General features: G+C 32.5%; 1 protein-coding gene across 2 annotated transcripts in view; it reads right to left on the reverse strand.

The window, feature by feature from the left end:
- Window positions 1-19,944, reverse strand: part of LOC126740883 (protein sprouty) — a 142,497-nt gene that overhangs the window by 61,773 nt on the left and 60,780 nt on the right. For both annotated transcript variants that reach the window (XM_050447048.1, XM_050447049.1), the window contains exon 3: window positions 3,644-3,729. The gene's annotated coding sequence lies outside the window, so the exon portion shown is untranslated. The remainder of the gene's footprint in view (window positions 1-3,643; window positions 3,730-19,944) is intronic.

The raw sequence follows: 19,944 nt of genomic DNA on the forward strand, positions 1-19,944 counted from the left end.
ACAAGTGAAGTTTAAGTTAACAGACTTTAAAAAATCCCATTATTTTGCAAAAAAAATTGCGAGAAACCTATTTTTTGGGGAAATTATTTTGTGTCACTGTCAGATATTTGTCTACCTGCTTTGAAGTGTAAAGGTAATGAAGGTTACGAGGTGCAGAAAAAGCAAACTTTTTCATTAGAAAAACGTATTTTAAATAGGTTTCTCGCAAATTTCTTTGCAAAATAATGGGATTTTTTAAAGTCTGTTAACTTAAACTTCACTTGTTCCAAGTTTCAATCCTATCGATTAAATAGAACAGGTTCTAATATGGGGTTGAAAATATTACACGTAAAACCCTATGACGCGAGATAAAAAAAATACACTGTATATCTTCCTTTTCAAAGGGCAAATACAAGCTACCCTATTTTTTCCTCTATCTCTTTTTCCGACTTTCCTTGTTTCTTCTTCCTCTTTTTCTGGTTCAATATAGACTTCTCTATAGATTTTTAATGTTTTTCCTAATTTTCCTTAAATATTATTATGAAAATGTAAATACGTTAATTATTCTCCTAGTTTTTGTACTACTTTTATTAGTATTCTGTAGTTAAAGTTGATTCCTAGGGTTTCTTCAGGGTTCTACTTACGTTTGGTTTATTGTTTTTATCTCTAGTGTTTAGCTTTTAAGTAGTTCATCTTGTTCGAGAGCCCCATTTTGGCCCCAATTTAGGTTATATTATTGTAAATCCCTGTAATTGTAAATTTCTAGAATTTGTATACTTGCTTGCTTTGACTGTCAGTATTCTCCTAAAATTATTGGTCTCTTTCGGCAAAAACAATGAAAATAACTCTAAATATTTCGAAACTGTTTCATCAGGTTTTAAAAAGAACGCGCTTCGTGACAATTCATTCAGATTTAATTGTTTAGTCAGTTTTTACTTTGGAAATAATTAAACGACAGTCAAGGCGAATTAGGTTAGTATTTTTGACGTTGACAATAAAAGTGTGTTCCCGAATTTCGTTACAATTAGTGAAAAGTGGGGGGATGTAGCTAGTTTAATTCAATATCCGTGTGATGACCTAGTTTTTGGTCTTATTTACGAATTGAAATCTCGAGAAATTTCAAAACTAGATTGGAAAGATATTTCTGACAAATCTTCAGAACTAAAAGCTTATTGGTCTCAATGGAATTCATTGGTTATAAAAGATGGATTGTTAAAAAGAGTCTGGGAGAGCGTAGATGGAAAAGAAAAGACCTATCTGACAGTCCTTCCTCGAAAACGGATTCCGGAAGTTCTCTAAGCTGTTCATGGTGGTGTCGGCGGAGGACATTTTGGAGTTAGTAGGACCTTGACAAAAGTTAGAGAACGGTTTTACTGGCTGAACAGTCATCAAGATGTTGAACGCTGGTGCCGACAGTGCGAGCAGTGTTCGTCAAGCAAGGGCCTAAGAATCCGGACAAGAGGAAAGATGATGCAGTATCTTGTTGGTGCACCCTTTGAACGAATTGCCATAGACGTAGCAGGACCCTTTCCTACTAGTAGCTCCGGAAACCGATATGCTCTTATTACTATGGATTACTTTCGTAAGTGGCCCGAGGTTTATCCGATTCCAAACCAAGAAGCAACGACAGTAGCTGAAGTGCTGTTCCAGAACTGGATCTGTCGATTTGGTGTACCCAGAGAGATACATTCAGACTAAGGAAGGAACTTTGAGTCACAAATATTCCAACAAGTATGCCAGTTGCTGGGAATCAATAAGACCCGTACAACCCCACTATACCCTCAGTGTGATGGAATGGTTAAAAGATTTAACCGCAAATTGAAAACCTATTTGAGGATGGTGGTAAACTCTAAGCAAACCGACTGGGAGACCTGTATACAACCATTCCTATTGGCATATCGTTCTTCTATCTACAAGTCAACTGGAAAAAAAACCCGGCAAAACTTGTCTACGGTGATGAACTTCGTTTACCTTTGGACATTATTACTGGAAGACCCCATAAGCCTGAAACCCTTGAGGAGTACATCGACCATTTACAAGAGCGTTTACAAATTCTTCTCGAACAAGCACGGGATAAACTTCATCTAGAAAGTAATTGAATGAAATCACGTTATGGCATAAAGGCAAATTCTACCGGTTTTAATCCTGGGGATAAAGTCTGGCTATACAATCCACGGAGGACGAAGGGTAAGTCACCAAAGCTCTAGAAGGATTGGGAAGGTCCATTCAATGTGGTCACCAGAATCAATGACGTGGTGTACCGTATCCAGCGACATCCGACAACGAAGATGAAAATTGTAAACATCGTCCGGCTAGCGCCCTATCATAACTCAGGTGGTCCCATGTTTCATAGGGACCATCAAACTTGAGAGGGGAGCAGTATTATGAAAATGTAAATACGTTAGTTATTCTCCTAGTTGTTGTACTACTTTTATTAGTAATATTTAATTAAAGTTGATTCGTAGGGTTTCTTTAGGGTTTTACTTACGTTTGGTTTATTATTTTTATCTCTAGTGTTTAGCTTTTAAGTAGTTCATCTTGTTCGAGAGCCCCATTTTGGCCCCAATTTAGGTTATATTATTGTAAATCCCTGTAGTTGTAAATTTCTAGAATTTGTATACTTGCTTGCTTTGACTGTCAGTATTTTCCTAAAATTATTGGTCTTCTTCGGCAAAAACAATGAAAATAATTCTAAATATTTCAAAACTATTCCATGGGGTTTTAAAAAGGACGCGCCTCATGACAATTCATTCAGTTTTAATTGTTTAGTCAGTTTTTACCTTGGAAACAATTACACGACAGTCAAGGCAAGTTAGGTTAGTGCTTTTGACGTTGACAATAAAAGTGGGTTCCCGAATTTCGTTACAATATTTTCTCAATTTCTTAAAGGTAATTCCGGTTGAATGTTGGATAATAGTGAGACCAGACAATCAAATTTTGCATAGAAAAAGTTATAAAAAAGCTGATTTTCTGAAAAAAAAGTCAATTCTAATTGGAAAAGACGAACTAAAGGATACGTTAAACATATTACTGAGGTGACAGTTATCTCCTGTAACATCTGAAGAAAGAAACTGATCCTCTCACAAGGATCTTAATTAAATCAGACACAAACTACTTCAAATTGATGATACTTAGAGGTTTTTGAAGAATTCCTCTTTTAACATGGAAAATAAAAGCAATCACCATTTCCATATTTATAGATCTTTAATTTTATTTTAATTAATTTCATTATGAAAAGGACGTCGATAGAATGCGTAAGCATAAAACATTTATTCATATCGATGAATAACCACTATTTAGTTATTTGGGTTAACGTAATTGCCAAAACGGATGTCATTTTAAAAACGTGCACTCCCTCGAACATTTCTATAAACGAATTCAAAGATCATCGAAAAACTATTAACGATATCAGCGGAAATAGTGACGTGAAACCATAAAATGTGGAGCACAGGACATTGGCTTCAATGCAGTATGAGGTTAAGCATAAAGGAAGTAATTTTAGACTTTTATCGCTTATTTAAATTTCATATCGTATCCACATTATGTATTTTATTTTGGAGAATTATTATCTTAATTGATAGGTTAATTTACTAATTCCACATTATTAGTATTTTTCATAAACATGTCTTTAAAATAACATATTGAACGAGTATAAGCCACTTACCTTTTGATTTTACATTCCCAACTAATAATTAGTTTTGTAGCTTGATATTTCCGGTTTATTAACTTCTCTTTTAAGTTTGTCACTATCTGAAAAGAAAGAAATGTTTGTAGTTACGTATATAGCAAATGCAGTTTAAAGTCTTTACAATTTTTGCTTTCTATAGAAGAACACTGAAAAGAGAGATGAGAGCAACACAACACTTGCATGCATTTCAAATTCTTTAATTAGATTTAACAAGTATTCATTAGTCAAATTATGCCTGTTTAAGCTCCAGCAGATCTCTCAGAGCAGCCAGAAAAATACAAAAGAGGCACAAAACCAGCTTGTTAATAACAACATGAATAGAAGAGCTGACAAGGATACAACGAAACATAGTTGTTCTACAAAAAAGTAAATTAACCCAAATGTATATTCACTCAACAAGGCTGGTATAAGGAATAACATAAAAAAAGAGACAAATGTAAGGAGATATGTAGTTATGACTACGTTGACAAGTGTCACGGCAAATGTAGAGACTTTTTTAGCTGCATAACCCTCTATGCATTAACTCAGAAAGTAATAGTTTTGTTCTTGTCTAAGTTGACTAAACCCAGCTCTGATATAAGTTAGTTTGGACCCAGTTTTGTCAGACTGGTAAATAATTTTTTTATAAACTCAGTAGCTGTGATGGTTCTTCAGTGCTCTCGAGTTTTTATTTGGTCAAGTTTTAAGATAAGAGATTATCCTTTATTCAAATGAGTAAGATGAAGATCAAGCTAGAACTTGGTATTTAAATATCCAGAATCTAGATTGTATATTTTGAAATAGTCAAAACTGAAATCCTTGACGGCTGATTCTCTTTAAACTTATTAGAATCTCTTGAATCAACGACCTACAAATAGATTACTAAGGTAAGTCAAAATAGTATAACGTAGTAAAACAGGATCATCTTTTGCAATGAAATTCTTTAATTCTTTTTTTAAATTTTAGGGATCCTTATATGTTATAGTACAAGCTATCTCAGAGGCTTTTGCACTTTTCTTTCAAATTTTACTAAATCTTAAAATAAATGGCTCCAATTTCTTGCCCAATACGATTTTTACGCTGAATCAATCAATTTGTTGTTATAAACTCAACTCTATAGATAGCCCCACAAAACAAATCGGTTGGAGCAAAGTCAGGACTTCTTGGAGGCCAGTTAATATCACCTCTTTTTGATATTAGTTTATTTGGGAATAGTGCTCTTACAGATTCAATTGCGGTATTTGATGGATGTCAAGTAGCCTTATCTTGCTGAAACCACTACTACTCATTTAAACCATCAAAAGTTTGGAGGACAGGGCCAAAAAAATTATGGATCATTGCGGTCATACCTGACAGAATTGACCGTACTGGTTGTTCGTTGTTATTTTCAAAAAAGTATGTGCCTAGTATGCCTCTGGAAGAAATTGCTGCCCAAGCAGTAACTTTAGGCCTATGTAATGAATATTGATGAAGTAATGACTATTTTGCTTATTGACATATCTATGCAAATGAAAATGCGCCTCATTCGAGAAGAAAATTCTATCATAGTTATAAAATCCTTCTAACATTTGGTTGGCAAACATCAATTTTATAGGATAATCTGTTTCCTTTAATTATTGCACGATCTGAATTTTAAAAGGATGTAGATTCAGGCATTTTTTTAAGATGCAAAAATCACTAGAGTTATGTAACTGTAGAACCTCAGCAAGTTTTTGCACTAATCTGTGTAGATATTGGATAGTCATGAACACGGTCAATATTTTGCTTAATGCGCATATTTCGTAGGAGTCCAGGAGGGTAAATATTTTCAGTCGAAACGCTTTCTTTAAATGTATTTATTCAAGATTCGATCAGATTCGTACTAGGTACTTCTATAACGTTATAAAGAGCATATCGAGTACGAAACCGACGCCGAACTACGATGTAGGAATGATTTAATTTATGAAAACTATGGACACAAAACGCACGTTGTTGGGCATCAAACCGATTCGTTATTGCATCTGACAATAAATTTCCAAGGGTTGCTTTACCCATTGCAAAAAGTAGGCAATTTGATATGAACAAGCTTAAAAATTACAAGTAAATTAAAAGTGCAAAACTGTTAACAACAACTTGTTTGTATTGAATGAAGATATAAGTAAGACTTTACATAAAAGCTTGCCGTTCTCCAAAACTAAGGACCTAAACCCTCCTTGTCCTTTCTTAATAGCCTTATTCTATTTAAATCTTCTTTTAATCAAGACAACTCAAAACAACTCCTTGCACTAAAAACTAGCAATACCAATCCAATTGTATTCTTTGGATCTTCAAGCTACAAATAGATCTAGCCTCAGGCACTAGTATCAATCTTACTAATAATTAAATAGTTTTATTACAATAGGAATAAATATAAATAAATAAATAATCTATAGAAAATTTTACAACCAATACGAAAAACAGATATCCGAAAACCAATTTATTTGATATTCTATATTAAGCAGATAAATATCATCGTGATACAAGATCCAAAGCCTTCGCGACTACTACTGACAATACAACTAATAATCAAATAGTTCTGTAGATAGAGGAAGTAAGTCAAGGACCCTTGAGTACTGGTATCTGAAAGTTATATTCCAAGAGATACTCTCTTGGATCAGATGCTCCTTTCGATATGGACTCCAATCAAAAAGAGAATTTTCCTGTTTAACTTTTTCTTCAAGAAAAATATGAAGAATCCATACCAATCCATCTGAATCGTTTAGATCCAATATCAACCCATCTGAACCAACTCGACTTTCTTTGTTCTGATATGCCCTAATGAAAGACTTTCTATAATTTAACATTCAGTACAATCAATTCAGCTGAAAAATTTATTTCTACTCTCTTTCTATAAATTATCATCCAAAAAAACAAAAATAAAGATTTCATTACCAACCAATTATAATCTTTTAAATATTCAAACTGCAAATAGACTTTTAAGGTAAATTAATATACCCATCATAATTGAGATTCTATGGTAAGCAAATAGATACGATGGTAATGCGAAATGCATATTTTGACCCTCAGGTACTAATACCAATACCACCAATATTTAAATAGTGCTATAAATAGAGGAAGTAAGTCAGGGACTCTTAAATGCTGGTATCTGCAAGTTATTTTCATAACAGATTTTCTTGTAATTCGACCTTAAATTAAGCTGATCTAAAGAAGAATATTTCTATTGAATTTTCTCTTTAAAAAGATAGAGAAGAAGAAGAACTAATCTAAATCATTTACATCTTCGAGCAAGGAATAGAGGTTTAAGGTAAATTAATATCTCTATCGTAATCCATATTTTATAACATACATTGAAATATGGAGTCTCAGGTACTCTTACTACCAACATATCTTGTAATTAAATGATTCTGTAGATAGAGGATGAAAGTTAAGGATTCTTGAACGTTGGTATCTGAAAACTACGTTCTTAACAAATTCTATAAGAAACCGAACTTCAATCAAGCAAGCCAGCATAGAAGAGAATCTTCTTGTTACACTTCTTCTTTAAGACGAAAAAGAAGAGAAAAAAGAGTAGAAATATACTGCAATATCAATCCATCTGAAACGCTTGCAGCCAATATCAACATATCTGAATCAACGCAATTTCTTTTGTTCTAGAAAGCTCTTCTTAAAGATTCACCATAATCCAACGTTCGAAATAATCAGAGCAAGTCAAAAATCGACTCTTTCTCTAGTGTCCAATCGTCGCATAAAGAAAACGAAAAAAGAATCTTTGTATTGGAAATTGATGATTAAGGTCAATTAATATCTTCTTTTTTAAGTTCATTCTACTGGAGGCAAATGAATATCATAGTAATGCAAAATCCATATAACTAACATATTTTTCCTCAATTTCTTATTTATTACTCAAAGAAGAAAAAAGAATGGTTCTAGCACACCTATCTACATAAATTGAATCCCTTTCATTCTACATGGTATTCTTACCAAAGCCACGTTCTATTATACTCGAAATTAGAAGCAGAAAAAGAGGACACCTATATCAATCCAACATTAAGAATTCTTAATTAAAAAACTAAGATTCTTTCGCTGGCAAATAAACATCATAGTAATGCAAGATATAAATTTTACATTGAAACTATCCGGATTCTCAGATGCTTATACACCTAATTAATAGGTATCATAAATAAAGAGAGTCAGGTAAGGACTAAATACTGGTATCTGTAGGTTATGTCGAGGTTTTTCTGAAGACAAGAGACAGAGAGCAAATTGGAAGAAGAAATTGATATTGACATAAAGAACCAAAAAAGCTTAAATAACTTGGATATTAACGTTAGCAAAAGACTGGTCAGTCCACTTAATAATAAACCAAAGAGGTTCAAGAGTAAAATTTTATCTCTATATTTGCCCACTTTTTTCAAATAATTAACATCAACCTCATGTAAAAAGTGGCCTTTCAAAACTCAAATATTACAATAAAGGTATCAAATTTATGGATGATTATCTTAAAAATCGTCTTATTAAAAATTGTATTTTGCAGGTGTATCCTGCCTTTCTCCGCCTCGTCAGTAAAAAAAAATAATTATTTTCTTAAGAAACCCGATATCAAAAACCAACAAATATACATCCAAGCGAGATTCTGTATCTCCAGCGCCTGTTATGGTGAACATAATGTATTATTACCTCCCATTTCCTACATGAAACGACCTACGCCTCAACAAGGCACAGGTATAAAATCCATACACATGAATCTCATATGAATAATCCCAAATAAAATATAAAATACGTCGGCCTCCTATAGCTACCCACAAGCCGTAATACTTCAATCATCTAGATTAATTTAAGTATGTCGCGTTTTATTAGATATGACTTAGGGTGTTTAGGTATAAAGAGAATAAATATGCATATCGGATTTGATTGGAATGAATGAATTTTAAATTTAAGAAAAAGCAGTGAAAAGGGGAAAATTTTAATAAATGATTGGTGTTTGAATATAGGAATATTGTTCAATTACGTTAATTATCATGTAAAGTGATTTAAATGAAAAGTACTTGTTTTTTTTAATCTATTAATTTTTAATTAAGTTCTCTTCATATTCCTTTTTTTTGTCTTCTTTTTAGTGTCTTCTCTCTTTACATTTTGCTGATTTTATTTTTGTTATCTGCGAAAATATAACTATTTAGGTTTTCATACCTTTCTGACTAATTTTCCATCTGACGTAATATTTTGGTTTGTTATCATAGAGTTTAATTTTTTCCATTTGTCATATTTTCTACATTTTCATATTTGCTATTTCTTTCTCTGTCAGTTTTTCTTTTTTTGTTCAGCTTTTTTGTTTTTATCTCTGCCTTCCTGTTGGTATTTCACTTTGTTCATCTTAATAAAGTACGTCATATTTTTTTCCAATTCCAAACTGATTTTAATAGAATTCTGTCAATGAAGTCATTTTTTAGTCTTGTATTTTCTATAGTCCTTCCATTGACTTGTTCAGTTAATTTTTCTCGCTCACGTGTTACGATAAGTGTGCTATTTTTTCTCTTAACTTTTTTTTATGTTTCTTTTTATTCTCTTTTCTTTACTTTTAAAATAAAATATTTAATCTCCACACTCATCAACCATAGAATATATGTCATCGCTTTTGTCTGTTCCTTCTTAATCTATTTTAATTAATTTTTCCTATGGCTTTCTTCATAGGTATGAATACTTTTTTCTTCTTTAAATACTATATTTTTTATACTTATATTTTATTTTAACATTTTAATCAACTTATTTGTCAGCTATAGAAAATTTGTCACGTTGTTTCCAATTTCACTAATATTGATGAAAAAGTCTGTTTCTTCATATTAATATTCATCATTGATTTGTTTTTTTCTTTTCAGTCCTTCCATGCTCTTTTCTGTGATTTTTGTTCTTTAGATTTTACTTTTTCTTTAATTTTCTGTTTGTTAAGCCGCTTTTTTTTATTAATTTAGTTTAAAATCTAAATACCTGTTTTTCATAACACATACCCCTCCCTTGTAAGTGATTCAATTTTAAATTGATTATATTCTGAAAAATAGTCAGTAAGTGTAAGTTAATTTATTTATCAGTCTTTTCTTTTCAGTTTATCTCATATCGCTTAATCCCTGTTAATTTTTCACATAGTTTTTTTTTTATGAAACTTTATTCATTTTATTAATGTTTATTTGTTCTTTTTATTACTCTGGCTATTTGCCCGTTATACTTTAAACTGCCTTTTCGAAATTTAAAATTTATTTTATGTGTTGAAATTTGATAAAAATGTTGAGAAATGATTTTTTTATTTTTAGTTTATTTAGAGTCTTTGTAGTTTTTTTAATCTATCCTTCATTTTCCCTACAGATACTCCATAATTTTCCACTCAATTTATTCGTATTTCCTTTTTATCTTTTCTGTATTTTTAATTCCGTCTAATCAGTATTCTTTGAAGCTTGTTTCTTATTATTTTGTATTATTAGTTGAGTAAGATTTTGAACTTATATAGACCGATAAGAAAAGAGATTTCAGATCAACTATTCACGTAAAGATGGTGCTCGTTTTACACATTTTTTTTTCATCACCATCATGATTAGTTTCTTGATTCTTAACAATATGTTCCATGATATCCATGGATCATGATATCATGGAACATATCATAGAAATATATATTAATTTTTTAGGTACATAAGTGATAAAATTTCTTCAAATAAGGCATTTGTTCAGATAAGAATACACTTTTTCCTAGTTTTTAAATTATTAGAATATCTAGTCAGTCAGTAAAGTCAGTAATTTCTCTATAATTTCGAGGGACTCTACTGTACTTCTTAAGTTTATATCTCCATAAGATTCTTTGGACATTGTAAATATCAATTGCTGATCACTATTACAAAACAGTATTATGATGTGAACAGTGAAAATTAAATTTTTGAAAGGATATACATAAATAATTTAAGGTGTATGACAGGGATGCGGCCTTTCGCCGCTTCTGTTTAATTTATACTCTAAACAAATCTTCAGGAAATCACTGGAAGAAGTTTTATAGGGTATTAAATAGAACAAAGATAATCAATAACATTAGATTTGCTAATGATACAGTTATCATCTCAAATAATTGCAGCCACCTCTAAAGATTCATGCAAAGCATACACACAGCAAGTCAAAAATATGACTTAAAACTAAATACGATAAAAACTAAATGCATGTTCATTAGCAGAACTCAACAACCTCCAATGCAATTGACAATAAGCCATCAAAACATAAAATAAGTAAAGATATACACATACCTTGGATCTAGAGTCAACACAAAATTGGATCAGTAAATAGAAATAAGAACATGAATTGAAAAAGCGCGAAACGATCTTAACCTTAAGAAAAAGTGGTTCACAAGCAAAATCCCAATGAAACTAGAATTAAGACTGGTCAAGTGATACATCTTTTCAGTCCTGTTCTATAAAGCAGAGGCATGGATTACAACGAAACAAGTCAAGAACTTAAACTTTGTGGTCACAGCCATCTTTAAATGAAAGGAACATGAGAAAATTCACGGAAATTATAAAATTAACTTAAGAATATGGGTGACTTGGCACAAGTTATTTAATTCAAAGACTGGAATACTGCAGTTAGATTAATTTGGAGAAGCTTTACTTTTCATCAAAAAGGAGGGAAACTTTTGAACTTGGAAGCAACAAAACATATTTTTAACTGTCTAGCAAAGTTCTGCTGACAATTTTGTCTATGACTCATCTACTTCTACAACAGCAATTCCACTAATTTGGTTTTTTTCGACCTCAGAATGGGTCCTAATTATAAGCATTTACTTATTCCTTTTCCTTATAAAGTCGAGTAACTCAAGAAAATAACTGTTAGGGCTATACTCTTTCGTTAAAACTATCAAACCTATTTTTAGTCTTACTCTTCACCTCTTCTCTGTTCCTTGTTATGTTTTTAATTTTTTCCTTCTGTTTGTTAAGGCAAGCAGCTCTCAGAAGACGACGTAATGATTGCTATTATTTAAGTGTGGTTAAATGCTGTGGATACAGTATTTAACCACAATCGGGGTAGCGTGGCACATCGTTTTAAAATTCAATTATCATTTTAGTGGTATCCTACTGTATTGTTTTTTGTCTAGAGGTTTCCGAATAATCCCGTTTCAAAGTTCCAGAAGTAATTAGACTTGCATCCATTCAAGTTTTGGTTTTCAGGATAGTGTTTATATACAAACTATTAGATAGGCTGTCCTTCTAGTACAAATGATTAAAAGAGAAGACTGGGTCGTTAGAATCAATGAATAACACGAAGAAAATTTCTATCTTAAAACACATGGGATCTACTAAGGCAGTATCTTATAAGTTGCTGAAATTGTTATCCAAGTCTGTTTCCTCTCTAACATTTCGAAAAATTTTACCGAGAATTGATTAGCATTCTCCTGCAATTCGTCTGTTAACATTAGCAATATCAGCAGATCGTGGTTCATAAACAATGGATTTAGGATGTTTCTAAACAAAGAGGTCTAAAAGTGTTGAATCCAGTGATTTTGGAGGCCATTCAATTAGTCCCCTTATGCAATTCATTTATGTGATTATCTCTCGTTTAACCACTATTGGACCGGAAAGAAATAATGCGGTGAAGTTGGAATATTAACAAATTTCCCTGTAAAAGTAAATTATTTTTTGTACCAATTTGGGATTTTATCTAATTTTTGCTAGTTTCTTCAACCATATTAAGGTAGAGATCGCCTATTAAGTTTACTGCAATAAATGAATGCAATAAATAAAGGACTAGTAATCGTATTTTCAAGAATACCATCTGAAATATTAACTTTTTGGGGAAATTGTGTATGTCCTTCTTGATAAATATGCGAGTTTTGGTCACTCCAATATCGATATTTTGTTTGTTAACATTTTTAGTAGCAAAAATTATTATTTGTCGCTGAATAGATATTCGGCAGAATATTAGGGATGGCGTTTACTTGACGAGTCATGAATTCACAAAACTCTATTTTTTTAACAACTGCGTCATAGGGTTCGTAATGTATCGGCATTTTATATGAATGAATTTTAGGTATTTTCAGTGCCTTTCTTATTGTCTCGTGTGACATTCTTGTCTGTTCTGCTACTATTAAATTCTGCAGCAAATAATCTCAAAACTACAATTTGAGCTCCTTCAATCATCACTCGTAGGTTACTATTTATGCACTATTCACTAAACCAGTTTCGTAGAACATTGTTAGCAAATTCAGCGCATATCTATGACTTACTTCACGATTTCGATTTCTTTTATTAAAAACCAATGCCGTCCTTCATACGCAGTTTCCAACCTCTCCATAAATGAAATTATATTTAGTTTTTCCTTCCATTTTCACACTTTTTGCACTTAAAAATTATCACTGAACAGCCCAACAAATAAAATCTAACTAACAATAATATTCCTGTTTTGGCAACATCTTTTAAATTTGCTTACCATGTTTAGGTAAAAAAAACAATGTACTTTTAAACCCAATGGAATAGTTTTTTTGTAAACGCTAGCCTGAAAACCAAAATTTCAGTGCAGGTTAGTTTAATTTTTTCTGCAATTTTTCAACACAATTATTCGGCAGTCTCTAGACAAAAAGCAACAATATTATAGACACTAAAAAGAAAATTAAACGCCCTTTAAAATGATGTACTTAACCTTAAAATAAGAAGTTGGTAAGTATTTATTTAGAGTGTCTCCCTTATATATAAAATTGACGTATTTTATCGATTTGTCAGATTTTTCACTGCAAGCAAGATAATAAGAGTGCTATCTCTAACTCATTTACTAAAGGTTATTTTAGTTTACCTGTTATGGTTTCATAGTTATTCATCTAGTGAACTTTTAAACTAGTAATGTTCTAACCAAACCAGAAACTTACTATTTTTATATTAAATAGGAAGAAAAGTAAATCCAACGTAAGTGTTACAACAAAGCCCACTCTCCCAATAAGAGGATACAGATAACGACGATACAAGTGCAATTACTTATAGTTTTCAAAACATATTTATGTTAGTTTAACAACATCATTCAATTCCAATGCAATAAAACTGACTTAATTGAAGTATCTCCAAATCCAGGTATATTACTATATCGCTCATTAAAAAAAAAAAAAAGCAGAACAATTTAAATATAATTATCGTAAAAACAAATGGGCATATTAATCCGATATTATGGATGGAAAAAAAATGTATTCTGGTCTATTAGCATCGATATTAGGTCAAACGCGACGTGACGGGGTAAGGGGGCGACGACCCAACGAAGACGGAGGTACCACCGGCCCCTCGAAAGACAAAGACGCGGATAAGGTGGTCGCACGACTCGCGCCTACCGGTCGTGCTACCGCGCTACACGTTCAGCCCCGGGCTACGAAGATGTTGCCCGTAGATCCCCCTTGCCCCTCTCCACCCCCCGTCGACCCCAAGTACCCTCGCTGGCTCCAGGTGGTACCGTCGAACGACCCAACCAACGAAGTAGACGGTGTCGGATGAGATGAAGTGCACTTGATTTGGTTATTTTTTCTGAAGATTGGTACTCGGTATTAATTGGATGGCGAGGTTGTCGATTTCTTTTCTGCCGTATAGATGCACCGGCTTGGTATTACCTGCCTAAATTTTTTATACGTACAAATTGTCTTAAAAATTAATAATTATGGGCAGTAGGGTAAAAAGATTTGAAAATTACTCCAAATACTCCTTCTGTACTGATCTTGTGCAACTACCCCCTACGAAGGTATTATAATTATTATTATAGTTTATAATTATTATTATAGTTTCTTTTGTTGAAAAATTAAGAGGTTAAATCTTTCGGGAAGTATACGCGTATAATACGGTATGGGGTAGTACCAAGGACAACGGGTAAAGTGTTCGCAAAACAAGGGCGCGGAACTTTGCAGATATGGTAGGTAACTAGAGAGTATCAAATGACACAACTACATACATCAGATCACCGAATGATTCAATTCGAATTAGAGTCGAAGGATGTGATTGCACCGAATAGAAGGAATCCATGGATCACGGACTGAGCCAACTATATAGAAGTGTCTAAGATCTCAGGCGGGTCGATACTAACCAGAGAAGATTTAGAAACAAGAGTAAATGAGTTAGGTCAACTACTCAATCAAGCTTTTGAGACAGCATGTTCTCTTAGAAATGTGCGTTCAAGGTACCATGGTAGTACAAGGACCTCGATAAATTCAAAAGGGAGTCTAGAAAAACCTACCACCAAGCACTATGGAAAGGATTTCAAGAGGCTTGGCATGAGTATAAAAAGGTGAAAAATCGCTTTAAGATAGAAGTGAGGAGAGCAACAAAAAATATAGCTGGCAAAGGTTCTCTAGTGAACTGGAAGCGATGTTCGATTCCGTCAGACGTGATAGAAATTATGAAATAGGGTCTTTGAAGGTAGGAGACAGCTGGACAAGCACTAATGATAAGACACTAAAACACTTCGCTCAGGAACCTGATAGTTCTCGGGGATATGCTGAACAAATGGTTAAAAAAATATATGTAAAGATATACCGGGTGGTGCATCGCCGAGCGGAACATAGGAAAACCCATATAAATTTTAAGGGGGTCAATTATTGGCTTCCCCGTACATTTTATAGGAAAAATGTAAGATAATTTTTTGAAGAGCCAATCTGGCAAACCCTTGTGCAAAGTTTCAAAAAATTTTAATGAGCGAATCTTGAATTATTCAATTAAATATAATTGCAAAATTAGCAAATTTTCGGTCCAGGTAAAACCAAACGGGCAGCAGTAAAATGAATATTGTCACTGACGTGAGGAAAAGTGTCAATTAATCAAAAGAAAATTAATCAATTGAAAACAACCATGACTTATTCAATCGACGAAAAAATAGCCATAATTAAGTGGCATTATGCGGGAAACAGTTTTAGAGCAGTATCTGACATGTTGGTATTCAGTTTATTTCCCCATCAAGCCCATTCCGTCCATTTCAACTATTAAACGTATAGTCAATAAATTCGAGTCCAAAGGTATCGTAATAAATAATTGTAAATGTTTAACTCAGGATATCGAAAATAGAGCGGAAGAAAGAGAGAACAGAGATCTTAATATTCTACTGAGTGTGGAGGAAAACAAGATGGTTAGTACAAGGGTTCTCGGGCAAGAGGTAAATAAACATCATACAACTTACGGTATTGCGCACTTTAAAAAAACACAAATAATATTCGTATAAATTCAAAAAACATCAAGAGCTTCAGGAAGGAGATGAAGAGCTAAGAATGGCATTTTGTTTTAAAATGATGGAAAGAGCAAGTAATTGACCCCCTTAAAATTTACATAGGATTTCCTATGTTCCGCTCGGCGAAGCATCACCCGGTATAAAGATATATGCGGAGCAAAATGTTTTTTATTAGCTTAGCAAAGCGCTTTCGACGTATGAGCCATCATCAGTGCTAACTGAAAGTGAGATGAATGTGATTTCTTATTCTTTGTTATATAGTAAAAATTAAGTTAAAATTAAATTTAGAGGCATAAAATGTACTCACTTGTTATGCACAGGTGTTGCATGTAGTGAGAAAAATATTGTCACAAATTAAAACAACATTTAAAAATATTAAAGATTACAAATAATACACAAATAATAATAAATGTAGAAGGACGTACAATATTTAAAAAAGGGTTAGTACCCGCGCATGTTTATGTTTATATTGTGTTAAAAGGCGGCAAACACAACGTTAACATAGGTTAGAGTTATCCTACTGTCAGATTCAGAATTAGCGTCAAACCTGTCGAAAATATGATGGCGACAAATCGGTCTAGAAACATTGACCTAAAAATTGAAAAAAAATTGGTAACTAGATCTTTTATGTTTAGCAAAAGCCGAAGAGGGTTTACTTAAATGCTCAGCTATGCGTGTTTTTGAGGGTCTACAAGTACTTCCCACGTATGAACAGTCACACGAATCACGCTGTAGCCTGTAATTACCATTTTTTGATAATCTATCAATTATATTTTTAGTAGTAATCGAAATCGAACCTAAGTTGTTTTTGGTTATATAGGAAATTTGTAATTCTGACTAGTGTTTAATGGAGATATGGTTAATTTTCCTATTTAGATAAGAATCAATGAATGGTAAGGATATAAATTTATTGTCTTTTTTACCGTCAGGAAAAATTTGTTTTTTCAATTTGGCTGGTTTGGTTTTATTGCTAAAAGCAATAATTAGGTTAGGATCATAGTTGTTATTATAAGCAATTTGCTTTCGAATATTTATTTCGTTTTAAAAGTTAGGAAGAGAGAGAGGAATATTTAAAAGACGATAACTGTAGCAGTTAAGAGCAGCCATTTTGTGCTGATGGGTTGGATGGAATAATTTGCGTTTATGTGGTCTATTTGTAGTGTAAAAGAAATTTTAGGGTAAATTTGGTTTAATTTGTTTAAGAATGACTAGGCTCGAAGTATGTCACAATTTAAGAAGCAGGGACAAGTGACAACGTATCTATACCAATTCAAAATTTCTATTTTGTTATTAATTAATTTAAAATTTATTTCCAAATGATCCATAAAAACATCCGTCAAGAATGGAAATAAGCACCCCTTGGTTGTTGGTAAAGCTTACTAATAAAAAGGAAAAAGTTTTAAGTAAGGTAATGGTTAAGTAATGTTATTAAGGAAATAAGAATATTACTATTACTTTGGTCCTTTAAGATGTTTTAAATCATATTTACACTTTAAGACTTAGGTTTTGTTGTAGAAAAATTATTTACATCAGAAGAAACAGATAAATATTAGGCAATTGCAAATTTGTTTGTTTAAATACAAGCTTAGTAGAGTTTTTAACACCAAATTTAGGGCAAAAATCTGTTAAATTAGTTATCAATTTCAGGAAGTTAGATGAAAAATAATTTTTGTGCCGAGCATTGTGTTTCTCTAGAAATTGATCAGTCTGTTTTTATAACACTGGAAGTTTTCCTGGCAAAGCTGTTAAAAGGACTGGAGATTAATAGTTTAAAATTATTTTCAGTCAAGAAAGTTTTAACTTTGGATGTAAAAAACGCTTTTTAGAAATGATCAAATAGTTACCAACAGTACTATTAAATGAGCAGTGAGTGAATTTGCTCCATACTAGGCAAATGAGCCAGACAGAATAATCTTAAAGATGTTGCAGTCGGGCGTGGACATAATCCTTTCTCAACTGAAGGATGTATCAAAGACATGGAGAGCGGCAAATGTAGTCTATATCCCCAAAGCTGACAGAAAGGATTACAGCATGGCCATGTCCTATAGGCCCATCACTTTAATGTCCTTTCTAATGGAAACTTTAAAGAGTATGATGAAATATTTAGCTAAGGTAATTCTGGCAAATATACCGCATAGGAATGAACACACATTAAAAAAGCACGGAGCGTCATCAACAATAAGGAGCTCTCTTATTTGACGTTGAAAAAGTCTAGAATATAAGGCGAAAACTAAGGATATCTGCGAGGCCATATAGGCTAGGAACACAACAGCTTTATTGGTCGATTGTTTCAGATCAGTGCTGCGAGAGAGGACTGCTAAGCAATGAGTCAGGTACTTGGACACCAAGCCAATGTGAAGTAATTACATGCGCCAGTTTCTAGCAAGAGTAGTTGGTGGAAAATAGGGTGTAAAAACCCCATCATGCCTCACTGGCTATACAAAGTGTTTACTATAAAAACCGCCAAACTTTTAAAGGTGATTAAACAAGTCATTTGCAACAAAAAAGTTATATAACATTATTTCGAAAAGTTGTTAGTTCTTCTGGTATTTAAGATTATTTAATTTTATCAAATTTCCTTGTTTTTTTTCATATAAACAAGAATATCTCCGTTATTCTTACTACCACATAAAATTTAGATATACCATCTGAAAGAGAATTAAATTTACCATAAGAAAAGTAAATTTAAGTTTTTGAGTAAATTTTTATACCGGGTGTTATCAGAAGTTAAATGTAACATTTGGAAAATGTGCAAAATTAGTGGTATCTTCTTGGTTGTCGTTTTTCTAAAATTTGGTAAATAGGGACATGTTTTTTTTTCAGAGAAGCTACTACATTTAATGTGCTTTCCAATTATATACTTACTTTTGTAATAGCTATTTGTTTTCACAGCAATATCATGGGCAAAAGAAAGAAAACCACAAAAATTGAAAATGTTCAAATTTTATATTTCTTGATCTTTTGAGCACCAATGTGGTGAGTACTTGTATATCTATCTTCTCTAATACAACAACTCCACAAATTTCCATTAGATAAGCCGAAAACAAATAACATATCGCGATTCATTCTTTAAGAACGGGACGCCATCTTTTTAGCTTGCACGTTGGACATTGTCCCCCCACCGTGCTTACTACTACTGCTACATGCGGTACTAATACATAATGACAACAGTGTTCATAGCTATTGAAACTTTTAGCGTTTCTCGATAAGATTACGTAATAATAGTGGAAATTTACGCCATAAATGATAAAGAAAAGGTTACATCTAAAGATGCACCTAACGTAAAAAAGATATACAGAGCCTTGCATTACAAGGTAATGCACTAGATAAGAAATGGTCTTATATTGATTACTAGATGCAGCTTTTGAGATTGTTAGGAATTCTAACGAGAATTATGTATTGATAGTAGGAGATTACGTCAATAATGCTTGACTAAATAACAACATAAGCGCAGCTCTTGAGGTTGTAAGAGCTTCTAAGCGGGAATATGGAACGATACTAAGAGATGACTCCAAGAATGCTTAAGAAAATCGGGGATTGTACCTAAGATAAAGGAAAATGTACAGAATCTTGTATCCCAAGGTATGATGTATATGCGGTTGATGTTGCTATTATGGTAAATATTGTGATTCTATTATAAACTTCCTTGATCTGCTTTTGCAGTAAAGAAGATTTTTTCAGAATTTATTCTTTAATTTCTTTTTTAAATTAGCAATGTTTTCTAGAATCTTTTGTTCCTACGTGGCATAATTCTCTCTTAGTTTGGCAGGGTTTTCTTCTAGTTTTTTATACATTTTCCAGCAATTTACCTTCCAGATTAATAAATTTATATTTCATTGATTAATCCCAATAATCCTTGAGAAAACCTTACATCAAAGACTGAAACTAATATGACGCAAGACATATTATAACCTTGTAATCGAAGGCATGGCATCAGATGAGAAATTTAAAATATTATTTTTGAGAACAAATTACGGAATTCTGTACAAAAGGGAAAAGTGGTCGTAGAACCAAGTTAAGAACGTTGTATATATGGATAGGATAGTTTATAAGTAGTAAGTCCCAAGTTACCCAAATTTCTTTGGTGCCAGATGAAGACTAATACAAGAAAG

This window comes from Anthonomus grandis, chromosome 10, assembly GCF_022605725.1.
Source record: "Anthonomus grandis grandis chromosome 10, icAntGran1.3, whole genome shotgun sequence".
Classification (NCBI taxonomy): domain Eukaryota; kingdom Metazoa; phylum Arthropoda; class Insecta; order Coleoptera; family Curculionidae; genus Anthonomus; species Anthonomus grandis.